We start from the raw sequence: 8393 nt of genomic DNA, 5'->3' as shown, positions 1-8393 counted from the left end.
AGCTCAGAAGAGAGCTATGCTGAACACCTTGGTACACAGAGCAAGGACTATTTCGGACAAGGATCATATCGGCTCCGAGATTAACCATCTGACGACGGTATTTATAAAAAATGGTTATTCTGTTCGTGATATCAGATCTACTCTGGCGAAGAAACCAAGAAAGGACGCTGTTCGAACAGATCAAGAGGACCAACACATCGCGCGGCTACCATTCTGCGGTGCAACGACCAGCAAGATCGGCAGAGTCCTGAGCCGGCAGGGAATCAGACCAGTCTTCCGGCCACCCAGGAAGATTAAGGAAATGCTGCGACCCGTGAAAGATAATCTTGGCCTGAGAGTACCGGGAATTTACAGCATTCCTTGCGAGTGTGGAAAAAGTTATGTGGGCCAGTCTATAAGAACTGTTGCCGATCGCTGTGTGGAACATCAGCGTCACCTGAAATACAGGTATCTAGAAAAATCAGCGGTGGCTGAGCACAGTTTGTTAAATAAACATAAGATTTTATTCGATGAAACAAGACTACTTGCTCACGCTTCAAACTATTGGGACTCTGTCATCAGGGAAGCAGTTGAAATTAGACTCTGTGAAAATAATTTCAACAGAGATTCCGGTTATGCACTCAGCAATGCATGGAAGCGCGCAATTGATATAGAAAGAGCACAGAGGGAGACTTCTTACATTCCTCGCAGTTCTCCGCCTGTTGCGATGGATGGCGCTGCAAGCAACGCTGGATAAAGCGCGCAAACAAAATCTATGGATATAGAGGCTGCCACCTCAGTAGGCATCGGTTTCACCGTGACGTCATCCAGCCAATGAGAAGCCGTCCACTGCTTATAAAAGCGGAAGCCTCACCGGTCCACGACAGTCAGTTTTACCCCTGACGAAGATGACGGAGGTAGTCATCGAAAGCTTGGGATTTTATCCAAATTTGACGCGGCAAGTAAACCGAGAACTTTTTATGCAAGTGTTGCTTGTTGTTAGCGCTGAAAACTCTATGCAAACGCCACTGCTATCGGTCATTAGGGGAAGGCCATGGGCCACTGCATTGTCTTTGACAAGAGATAATGCCTGAAATTTGGTATTGTCAGCACTCTCAATATTGTTGATCTTGGAATATTGAATTACCTAATTATTTCTGAAATGAAATGTCCCATGTATCTAGCTCTAACTACCATTCCACATTTAGAGCCTGTTAATATCTGTTGTGTGATTTGAACATTTCTCGGGTATCCAACCGGGTAGCGTCGTAATTTCTCCACAATATTTTGGCAGACGTACACGCTGCCATCTTCAGGTGGTTCCTGGCGAATGCTGTGGTGTTCCTCTTGGCGCCCTATGTATACTAGCCATTACCCCCTCCACCGTTCCTCTCCTGGTGTCTTTGGTGCGGGCGGTGCGGCGGCTACTGGAGGTGGTGGGGGAAGCAGTGCCTGGGTCTGAACTGGGGTCTGCAGTCTCCCTGCTGCCACCGTCGGGGGCGGTCCTCGATCTCTGGGACCCCATCTTTCTTTCCAGGCTGAGTGCAGGGTTCCAAGCCTGACTTAAGTTGAAGGCCACTGTCTTTATTAATTAGATCGTCCTGTAGTCAGATTTTGATGGCCTCTTTAGTAACGCAGTCCCAGAAGTAGGAGTATTGACGGAGTATTTTTGTTTTTTCATAGTCCATAGTATGGCCAATCTTTATAGAACAGTCAGCCATGGCTGATTTAGTGGCCTGGAGTAATTCGGTATGGCACTTATATTCTACAGTGCGGACTGTCTCCCCAATGTCTGATTTTCTGCACGGACAGGGAATTTGATTAACGCCTGGTTTTTGATGGCCTAGGTCATCTTTCACTGAACCCAGTAGAGTCAAGGTTTTTGCAGGGGGTTGGAATACACATTTCACATTGTGTTTCCCCAGGATTCTACCGATTTTTCTTAAGGTGTTTCTGACAAACAGAATGCACGCCAATGACTTGTGTTCTTCTGTTTCTTCTTCTTGTTCTTTTGGCACAGTCTGTCTGAGTGCGTGTCTTATTTACTTCTGGTTGTACCCATTTTTCCAAAATGTTGTCTCGAGGTGCTGCAGTTCTGCTGGAAGGCTCTCCTGATCACTGATCGATCGTGCCCTGTGAACAAATGTGCGCAAAACGCCTTCACGCTGGGAGTTGTGGTGGCAACTGAAGGCACAAATTTGGGTACAAATCAGTGCGTGTAGGTGTTCTGTATACACTGTGTCCCAGCTTGCCGTCAGGTTTCCGTTTCACCAGGACATCAAGAAATGGTAGGGCACCATCCTGCTCCACCTCCATCATGAACTGTATGTTGGGGTGCAGCGAGTTGAGGTGTTCAAGAAATTCATTTAAGCTGTCCCGTCCATGTGGCCAAACAACAAACATGTCATCCAAGTAGCAGAAGAAACAAGTTGGTTTTTGTTTGGCTTGTTCTAGTGCCTTCTCCTCGAAATTCTCCATAAAAAAGTTGGCTACAACCAGTGAAAGCGGGCATTCCATGGCGACACCATCTGTCTGTTCATAATAATTTCCATCGAACAGGAAGTATGTTGAGGTAAGCATGAACTCGAAGAGTCTTGTTAGGTTGTTGTCGAATTTCTTGCTTATCAGATCGATGGAGTCTTTCAGTGGTACCCTAGTGAAGTGGGATACTACATTGAAGCTCACTAACAAGTCACTATCCTGGAGCCGAACTTCTTGTATACATTGCACAAAGTGGATGAAATTGCGGATGTGGTGTTCGCATTTTCCCACAAATGGACTAAGGAGACCCATCAGGTGTTGGGCCAGTTCATAGGTTGCTGCTCCTATGTTGCTGACTATTGGACACATAGGTGTCCCTTCCTTGTGGACCTTTGATAGCCCATACAGTCATGGCGGTGCAGCCAGTCGCGGTCGAAGTTTCTTGACAGTTTTTCCATCAAAGGTACTGCGAAAAAGTTCAATGGTTCTTCTTTGAAGGCAACTTGTCGGGTCTCCTTCTATCCTTCTGTACGCTGCATCATCAAGAAGTTCATACATTTTTCTCTTATATTCTGAGTGCAAGAGCAGTACTGTAGCATTGCCTTTGTCAGCAGGCAAGACCACCAAGGATCGGTGTGTAACTCACGGATGGCCGCTCTCTCCTCCTTTGAGATGTTCTGTTTCAGTGGTGTGGCCCTGGTGAGTAGCACGGCATGTTTCACAACGTATTTCTTCTGCTTCATTGGCTGGCAGAGTGTAGGTGGCTTGCTCCACACTGCTTATAATGTCCACAATCGGCAGAGATGTCGGGGTCGGGGCAAAGTTGAGTTCTTTCTCAAGCACCAACATTGCTGTGTCATTGATTGTTCTTCCTGTAAGGTTGATGACAGTACGCTTAGGTAGTTCTTGTGTAGTCTTCTGTCATGCTACAAGGCATTCAGACTTCGATGTCTGGTTACTTGTAGCTTTTCTTCGTATGCCGTCTGCTTGTGTTCAGGTGGCAGTGTCAGCCCATTCCCATGATATGGGAGATGGAACTGAAGATATCCTGAGGAGTACATCTAGCAGTTTCTTTGAAGTGTCATGCGGGCAGTGTTGAGTATAGTGAATTCTCTTTCTTACCAGCGCTAAGCTGGCTCATCTCATGATGCGCCTGGCCGCTGCAGTCCTTATGTGGTGAGTTATCTTGGTGAAAGGCGGCATGACAGTGCCGTCTCAGCATCTAAGCAGAAACGCAAGTGAGCACAGCAGTCACTCCTTCTTGTTCCGCAACTTGTCCAGCATCTTCATCTGTTGAAGCATTTCCTACCCGTAGAGGTATTTGATATGCGATCTGAAGTTTTCCCGGCATATTTCCAATTTGAACAGTTCTCGGGGATCCGACTGGGTAGCGTCGTCATTTCTCCACAGTATTTTGGCAGACGTACACGCTGTCAACTTCAGGTGGTTTGTGACAAATGCTGTGCTGTTCCTCTCGGCGCCCTATATATAGTAGCCGTTACCCCCTCCACCATGCTGCGAACACAAGCGCCATACCGAATTACGCCAGGCCACTAAATCAGCCATGGCCGACCAATGTATAAAGATTGGCCATACTATGGACTATGAAAAAACAAAAATACCCTGTCAATCCTCCTACTTCTGGGACTGCGTTACTAAAGAGGCCATCAAAATCTGACTACAGGACGATTTAATTAATAAAGACAGCGGCCTTCAACTTAGTCAGGCTTGGAACCCTGCACTCAGCCTGGAGAGAAAGATGCAGTCCCAGAAATCAAGGACCACCCCTGACGTCGGCAGTAGAGAGACTGCAGTCCCCAGTTCAGACCCAGGCGCCACTTCCCCTACCACCTCCAGTACCAGCCGCGCCGGGCCGCACCGAAGACACCAGGAGAGGAATGGTGGAGGGGGTAATGCCTAGTATATATTGGGTGCCGAGAGGAATAGCACAGCATTCATCAGGAACCACCTGAAGATGGCAGTGTGTACGTCTGCCAAAATATTGTGGAGAAATTTCGACGCTACCTGGTCACATACCCTAGAACTGTTCAAATTGGAAATATGCCGCGAAAACTTCAGATCGCATATCTGTTGTGTGGCTGCAATGACGATGGAAAGCTTTTCACATGAATTGTCTGAGTACAAATGAGAGCTCAAACAAAGCACTGCCCTTTTATATCTTGAGTACACAATAGCACTGCCATCTGTTGATTTGCATATCACTGTCCCATGATTTTGTCACCTCAGTGTATTTGAAAAATACTATGGGGCAAGACAGTGCCCTGGCACTCATGAATGTGTATTTTATTTTGATGTAAATGTTGAAGTGCTGGATATATTTGCCCAAAAGAACTGCTGTGTCAGTACTTTTTTATATTTGTTAAATTCAGTTTTTGATGTCACTATTTAGCTGTACTGACACTGTAATTCACTGTAATAACCACTAATAAACATTTTGTACAGATTTCAACATCTACTTTTCAGTCTCTTTAAAATATCATTTAGATTTTTCCATGTACCCCAAGCACTTGTGATGACAGATGATGTCAGTGTGACTACCATGACCCTGCTATTGATGCCAGTATTGCCAAAGTGCCAATTTGCTAGTATGCTGTTTTATCTCATTTACTGTTTAAAATTTGATAAATGATGCGTATTGATACTAAAAATTTCAGTATGTGTGTACATCAGTAGTTATTGAATTTTGAGCATCACTTCAGTATAGTGTTGAAAATTAGTAATTCTGCTACTACATTTACGTGTGCTATCGTGCTGTGTAATATATGTTTACATGCTGTTATTTCACAGTTTCTGTATTGCGTCATTATTTAACATATATAATCTTTGTAATAACTAGTAATCAAATATTATGCAGAACAGTCTTGACCACATAAAAACACACTTTTATTTTTAAGTGGTCACTGGTTTTGACCCAAAGTGGATCATCTTCAGACCATACTCAGTAATTTAGAGTCCAACAGAGGGAAACATGTAATGTCATTAACATTATGTTAAATATAAATTATACAATGTTACACCCAGTAATGATGTATGGAGCCGATGGCACAGAGCAGGAACTGTTGACACCACCCACTGATGTTGACCACTATGTGATGCTGCCATGGAGTTACATAGCAGAAGCCCTGCCCCTTGCCTGTCACCATACATTATCTTTAGTCAATGATATACAACGTATGTGATACATGTCATACAGCATGAATATGACCTTAATACTACACTAGGCATTATTGTAAGTTATATCTAAGTAATAACCTATATGTTGTGCAGTTAAAATTTTACATAATGTAAATGAGCAGCCAATGCTTAGGCTACTACACTGCCCTCTGAAGGACTTTGTGTGCACCAAAGATATGCTGTAGGATGCTGCTGGTTACCTAGTGATGTGGACACTTTACTGATATTTATCAAGGATGCTACGCTGCTGCCATACTTCATATGGTTTAGCTACCTATGATCTTCTAGTTTGTGTTGGTTGCAAATCATTCTTCGGCACCGACTGCCAAGTCTTCAAACAGATCAAAAAAGTATCTTTCTGTGAAGTCTATTTTTTCACTGAGTAATACTTAATAATCTTTTTTGTGCTGTATGAAAATGTCAATTTCTTCTACTGTATTTAGCAGTAGACCTTTCGGGGCATTGTGTAAAACTTTGAAATTATCTTCAATAGCTCTGTAAGAATGTTTGTTCTGCATTACATGCTGTCCAAAAAAAGGTATTCTGCCATCTGTACCTAATGTGTGTTTGCAAAATTTGCTTGCTGCTTTTAAATTTTTCTACAGGCTGGTCCATTGATAGTGACCAGGCCAAATATCTCACAAAATAAGTGTCAAACGAAAAAACTACAAAGAACGAAACTTGTCTAGCTCGAAGGGGGAAACCAGATGGCACTATGGTTGGTTCGCTAGATGGCACTGCCATAGGTCAAACGGATATCAACTGCATTTTTTAAAATAGGAACCCCCATTTTTATTACATATTCGTGCAGTACATAAAGAAATATGAATGTTTTAGTTGGACCACTTTTTTTGCTTTGTGATAGATGGCACTGTCATAGTCACAAACATATGGCTCACAATTTTAGACAAACAGTTGGTAACAGGTAGGTTTTTTAAATTAAAATACAGAACGTAGGTACATTTGAACATTTTGTTTCGGTTGTTCCAATGTGATACATGTACATTTGTGAACATATCATTTCTGAGAATGCATGCTGTTACAGTGTGATTACCTGTAAATAACACATTAATGCAATAAATGCCTCAAAATGATGTCCGCCAACCTCAGTGCATTTGGCAATACTGCCCAGTAAGCAGGAGACCCAGGTTTGAATCCTGATCCAGCAAACAATTTTCAACTTTCCCCATTGATTTGAATCAATGCTACTCACAGCCAATGTCTGTAATTCCTTTGTGTCTTAACTCATGACTATTTACTTTTCTGCACTATAGCCTTGATTGTGAAAAGCAGGTCACTGAGCATTTTTCTTGCATATCACGGTTCTTCATATAGAGATAGTTTGCACTATGTTCTATTATTCAGACTTGTTTGGTCACACTAGAAGTGTCTGTGCCATCTAACCACTGTGGTTTATTGTGGTACATTGTTGTCATACACTTCTACTAAAATAACAGTGTTGATCCCATTCAAATGCAGAAATCAAATTACAATATGATACGACACTTTATCAATGGGCTGTTTCATTTTGTTTTGACTCCCCTAGCAGTATGCTATGGCATTGGGGCATAAGGATTCCAAAGCATACCACAACTGCAGAGGTGTACTTGCAAACAATAAAAAAATAAATTACATAACTTCATTTTTTTAAAGAGATTATTGAAACTTTGACAACACCTCTTATGTGCCAGATCTATATCTGCTCGCTCTATTAATCCCAAGTCTAACCCATACTTTTTATATGTGTAGCTATGAAGTAGAGATTAACTGAATTCTCTGTTAGAGCTTGGCAGAACATGACAATAACAACAACAATAATGTTCTGCAACTGTTACTTACTTATTCACTAACCAGTTTCCTGCATCATAAGTAAAATCTGATAATGGTATAAGCCAGAAATGGATAGTTAATAAATAAATAAATAACAGTCGCAAAACATTGAGGAAGTGTTTCTTTTTTCATTATTATCAAAATATGAAGGCTGTGGTACATTTTAAATGGCAAACTCTTGAAGTGACAATTTTTAGGGTAAAGTGGAGACAGTCTATATGTACATTAACTAACCAGCTTCTGTTATCCAGTATGGCAGGAAAGGTCATACAAACAAAGGGGTATGATGACAATTTCAGGGAGAGTTTAGCATCTGGAGCCTTTTTCTGGATCACCCAGGCTGAGAAAGGACAAGAAGTTGGAGAGGAACATACTGCACAGTTTTCTTCCAGATCCTGCTTCACAAAAGGGCTCAGTAGCCAAGTGTCTAGTACAAAGAGTCCTGAAATGCATGAGCACATTTGTGCTCTGGACAAGGTAAACATTTCTGACATTTTTTCATAATGAAACTTTCATCTGAATCTGCATGGCAGCAACTCAGTGACAGAATATGCTGATGGAGGTGCAAGAACCCACTCATTCGGAACTGCAGTAGTGTTAGAACTCTTTTTGGTATTTATTTACTTACATTACTTTTTGCATGTAATCACTTGAGGGGCAAGTTCGGGTTAGTTACACCAAACAACCCCCATTTAGCAGTAGTTCATTTATTCACCCAAACACAAGCTAGGCTCACAAAGAACTGACATGGCAGAACAAGCCAAAGATAATCTTAGCTTAGTTCAAAGATGGATGCATCGATGTTGGTGTCAATTTCATTCGTGCCACATAGCCCTGAGGTGGATGCATGGGTGAGATACACCAAACAACACCTTATAATCAGGAGTTAATTTATTTACCTCTTCACA

Source organism: Schistocerca serialis, chromosome 1 (assembly GCF_023864345.2).
Source record: "Schistocerca serialis cubense isolate TAMUIC-IGC-003099 chromosome 1, iqSchSeri2.2, whole genome shotgun sequence".
In the NCBI taxonomy this organism is placed as follows: domain Eukaryota; kingdom Metazoa; phylum Arthropoda; class Insecta; order Orthoptera; family Acrididae; genus Schistocerca; species Schistocerca serialis.
The sequence above is the reverse complement of the archived record's forward strand: the minus strand, read 5'-3'. Positions refer to the sequence as shown.